The following is a 5,498-nucleotide window of genomic DNA, read 5'->3' as shown; positions in this document are numbered from 1 at the left end:
TAAAAAATGGTTTTTTGGGGATGCTTTTAATTCAGTACATCTTTAAAATGAAAACCCTAGTTTGTTTTTTTCTTTTGTTCTCCTTTTTTTTGTTTGTTTGGTTTTCTTTTTCCCCCCACAAGTATCTTATTTACCTCTGTTTTGCAAACAAATAAAAACATTCTGATGACTTTTTAGTTCAATGCTTCTAGCACCTATTTGTACATGCCTGTATACCTGGAGGTCTGTCAGCTCCCTCCTCTGTGCTTTCTATTTCTTTTTTATTTATTCTAATAAAAGATGTAATCCACATAGACACACTCCAGTTATATCACAGACTGACAAGTACAGGAATGACAGGCAGAACCAGCTGTGGGGAAGACAGGGAAAATTAGAGAATCTGTAAGATTTTTACATTTTGTAAAGCAGGTAACTGTATTTGTAAGACATGTTCTGACTGAAAGAGATATAAATCCAACAATTAAAACGATCTTCCATAACAGCAGATCAAGATGGTTAATCCACTTCAACTAGTATGGCCCTTGACAAAACTTTAATGCTACAAGAGAAAAATCACAAAGACATATAATGTTAAGTTGGGGATATGCAAGGAATTACTGCTATTAACTGAATTTAACGCACGTATTTTCCAGTTTTCCAGCCATTAGTAACTTTCCCTTCCCTTAATCCCTCCCCATACTACAGCTTGTAAATTCTACTACTGGCTACTTCGGAAGCCTTTGCACACTTCTAAAAGAAAAAAAAATCATGTCAAGAAAAGCTTGAACTGCTGAAATTTGCAGTTATAAAGATGGGAGAAAAGGTTGACGACCCAGTTATGATAGAATAGTATTTTTTAAATAGCAGTGAATGCTTTTCTTTACTAGATGGTTAATAAAACAGTATCTACCATTTATAGATCTTAAAAAAGGTTCCATATCCTAAAAGATCAGGGTCTCAAAACAAAACACACAAAACAACCAAAGGTGTTTTAAATAAAAAAACCTTATAAATGGAAAGTTCAACTTACATAATGGAGCATGTAAGGGAAAATGCAAAAGTTTTAAACCCCAATTAGAAAACAGGAAAACTGATGGAATAATTTGGTTAAGAGTACATGAACTTCTGTGTTTTGAGAAAGCAGATGAGGAATGTTGTACACACTAGTGAGGCAAAACGGATGAGTTTTGACAGTGACCTTTAATTTCACAATGCCAACTGTCTAATGGACAGTACGGATTTCTAAGAAATAAGAAGGAAATGTGTCTTGATTTACTGCGATGAACACTTGCATGAATCTGTTTTAAAGATGTAAGAAATTAAAAAAGCCCTAATTTTAATGTTTGATTAGTACCATTTAATTTTTTAGACATGACACAATAATAGCAAGAACATTTGGCAGAAACCCTAAGTACCAAAGGGTGTGCATACATAGATATGGCTTTGTGTCCATTCCAACAGGTCTACAGCCCAACTAAACAAGAGATGTACAGGAGTAAGAAAGAAAATCTGCCTGCAATGTGTATAGTGTCCCACAACATTCCCCCTTTATTTCCAGTTAAGTCAATCATTCTGCACTTTCTGCTGACCCCACTTTTTCCTCAGTTCTGCACCCAGACACAAACTCAAGAGTCATTGTGTACATTTTCTGCTTTTGAAGAAAAGGTAAGTTGGTGAAGAGTCAGTGGAAAAGCAAAGTACTGCTTGCTCTTGATAGATCCTGCTGTCAGCAGCAAAGGGGAATGCTGGTTCTTCTGTACCTTAATCCAAGCACTATTAAGGTGCAACAGTACCTGTATGTATGCCCCTTTTTCCAAGTTAATGGATACTACCAAGGAAAGGGGTCTTCTGTCTTCTAAGAATGAAAAATTAAACAATTATCACCACTTTTTCTGTCCTAGACTGTCCTAGCATTCACAGTGATTAAACATTGGTGGTTCACACTCCAGCTTCTGCTATGTAAAGTGAGAGGTCTTGGCTCTGGATGGCCACGGGGGACAGTTACTTCACCTCTAGACAACAGCTTTAAAACAAATGCCCCATAATTGCTGGCACAGTCTTTCTTCTGAGCGAGTAGCCAACACACTTACTTGCTGCATCTGCACCTCCATTGTCTTCTTGGCAATAACACAATCACTACTAGCTGTACTAATTGTGGGCAATAATTTTATCAGTTTGGAAAACCTGAATTAGGCAAAAATCCTTGTCAAGTACATTTTAAAAAAATAAAAAAGATACTCTTAAAAAAATCAAACCATTTTTGTTTCATAAGCTTTTAAAGATTTTACTTCTCAGCCTTCACACAGCCACAGAGTTAGATCAGGACAGAAATGGCACTGCATCCAACCAGCTTCTTCAGTGCAAAAAACTAGACCACTCTCTGATACACCTTAAGCCACTTAAACAACCTTTGTACTCACACAACCTCTCCTTCTATTAAGGCCATTTCAGAATTTGGTTTCAACTGACATTAAAGACACACCTTAACAGCAAAATTTATGTTCTATCCCTGGTAGGAAAATAGTGTTGTCTATAGCATAACCTAAACTGATGTCTACTTAAGTGAGAGTGGCATTTCTCAGTTTGTGGTAAGGAAAATTAGCAGTCATCACTCCAAATTACTACACATAACTTAAAATAAACCATACATACAGACTCAAAAATGCAAATTAACTGTCTGGTACACATCCAGTTAGAGCAACCATAATTAAAGAACACAATCAAAGCACCACACCAAATCCAGGTAAGCAGATATTTGCAAGACTTTTTGCTTTCAGTTTTTTAACACTTTCTCTAGCTACAACTTAATTTCACTGCTCCCTGTAATCTTTGATTGGAAGTATATCTGCTCCAGATTCTAAGCAGTAGTTTATTCCCCTCAATAACCCAAAAATTCAGAGGGGCTGTACCAGATTTGTTTTCTGCTGTTTTAGTCTGCCACTAATTAGTCAGTCACAAATCTGTTGCATATTTTTTTCAGGCTGGGTTTTTTGGCAGTAACTGAGACTTCTTTAGAAGAGCTCACTACAGTTTAAATTCATTATCTGCTAATTAAAACAATGTTTTATTGTCACAAAAGAAAATCCTGTTACAGAAACTAAGGAGCTGCAATCTTCAGTAACTGAGAAGATGTGTTTACAAGCAGGAACACTTAATGCCAGTGCCAATCGGGTCTAATTGGGATTAACCTTTCAGTACTTACTGGTAAGCTTAGGTGGAATTAGAGGGGAGCACAGTCAGCAAGTAAATCAAGAGATGCAAAAAAAGCAATGTTAGAAACCTTTTTCCTAACTATAACATTTATGTACTGGTCAAACTACCTAAGTGAATTATGAATTACAACTGGGTTTATGATTATTTCTATAAATTTGCTTATTTGAGTATCTTGTAATTTTTTTGTACTAAGAAATACTGCCCCCAGACAAGACCAGTGAGAAGCAATTGATTACTTACTAAGATGAAACTGCATTTCACTGCTTTAACTATTTATACTAAAGCATATAGATCTAGAAAATGTACTAAATTCCAGCACCTGATTGGCACTGGCATTAAGTGTTCCTGCTTGTAAACACATCTCAGTTACTGAAGATTGTAGCTCCTTAGTTTCTGTAACAGGATTTTCTTTTGTGACAATAAAACAGATCGTTTTAGTTAGCAACAGATACTGAATTTAAACCATGGTGAATTGTTTCTAAAGAAGTCTCAGTTACTGCCAGAAAAACCCAAGCTGAATGAAATATACAACAGATTTATGACGAATAATTACAGAATTACAGAATCACAGATTGGGCCAGGTCAGAAGGGACCACAGTGGGGTCATCTGGTCCAACCTCCCTGCTCAACCAGGGTCATCCTTGAGCACATGGCACAGGATTGCACCCAGATGGTTCTTGAGTATCTCCAGTGAGGGAGACTCCACAACTTCTCTGGACAATCTGTTCCAAGTGTTCAGTCACCTACACAGAAAAGAAGTTCTTCCTCATGTTCAGGTGGAACTCAGTTTCTGCTCTTTGAGTCTTCTCCTATGGCTCGGCACCACTGAGAAGAGCCTTGATCCATCCTCTTGACACCCTCCCTTCAGATACTGATAGACATCGGTGAGATCCCCTCTCAGGTGTTTCTTCTTGAGGCTGAACAGGCCCAGCTCCTTCAGCTCTTCCTCATAACATCAACTTTGTAGCTTTATTAGCAGTAGAACAAAACAGGGAGCAAAAAAAAATTATACAACCCTTTTAAATTTTTGGCTTATTGAGGGGAATAATCTAATCCTTAAAATCTGGCACAGATATACTTCCAATTGAGAGGATTTCAGGGAGCAATGAGAATATCATAGCTAGAGAACGTGTTAACAAACTGAATAGCAAAAAGCCACGTTAAGAATGTCTGCTGACAAGGATCTGATGTGATGCTTTGACTGTGTGCTTTACTGTCAGGGCCATACAGGTGTGCCCTAGGGAATGAGAGTATTTTACCTCATGCTAAGCATGCAAGTCTGAGTTTCAGACTGGGTAATCTGATTGTGAAGTGTGCTGAGTACTGCACTTCCCGATGGACTGCACAAGGAGGGGTGGATCATCTTGAACTCTGTTCATAAACACAGTAACTGAGGAGAATGATTTCAAGTATGTAAAATACAGGAACTTAAAACCAGTTCACTTAACTACTGGTAACCTTCAGGTAGTTGTATGGTTCTTTATCTTATGGAAGCTGTATCTTGGGAGAAGTAATGGCTAACTATCTGCTATTAAAAATGAAGCCACATTTTATCAAGCTAATCAACAGTGAAGAATGCCTCCTGCTGCTGGAGATTTAATTAACTGGTCTCTCTGTGTGGATTAGTCTATCATCATGGCATTGAACACCAGTAGGGTGGGTGTTCTATAAAAGCCCTAAGAAGAAAGCTTTGGATTTTTTTCTAAAAGAAAATATTGGTTTGATTTTTCTTGATCAAAATAGGGTACAGGAGAAATCAATAGGATACTTATTTGATATCACGCAGAAGTAAATTCATCCCTCCCCCATTACAACGAAGAAACTTGTTTTTTTTCAGGGCTTAAAAGTGTGTACTTCTCAGAAGCCTTGAGTAAAACAAAACTGAACTGTGGTCCATTGAAATAGTCAGCTGCTCCCTCAGGACCTTCTCTGAAAAAGGTCAGACGCTGTTTTCATTCTATTCTTGTTAGTTCTTAATGATGGAAGGCCTCCATCACAGGGTAAGAATGGAACCTGAATTGTTTTCCTTGTTTGTTTTTTTGAGGAAATCAGGAGGGAAGGGGATTAAGAACCAGTGTATTTGCCTGTACACAATATCTCCAGAACAGATGCTTGTGCTTCTATGGTAACCATGACAACATATGTGCAAATTTTAACAAGACTCAAAACATTTTTGAGTAAGTTATCAGAAAAGGTTTAACTTCTTGATTATGTGTTCAGAAGTTTCCAGTAGCTCTTATATCTTCTCGAGATTTCAATCTCTGAGAACAATCTACTGTGCGCAACAGAATGAGTACAATGACCAG

Source organism: Manacus candei, unplaced genomic scaffold, assembly GCF_025592945.1.
Source record: "Manacus candei isolate 608988 ecotype Guabito, Panama unplaced genomic scaffold, ASM2559294v1 h1tg000024l, whole genome shotgun sequence".
NCBI lineage: Eukaryota > Metazoa > Chordata > Aves > Passeriformes > Pipridae > Manacus > Manacus candei.
Note: the sequence above shows the minus strand (reverse complement) of the source record.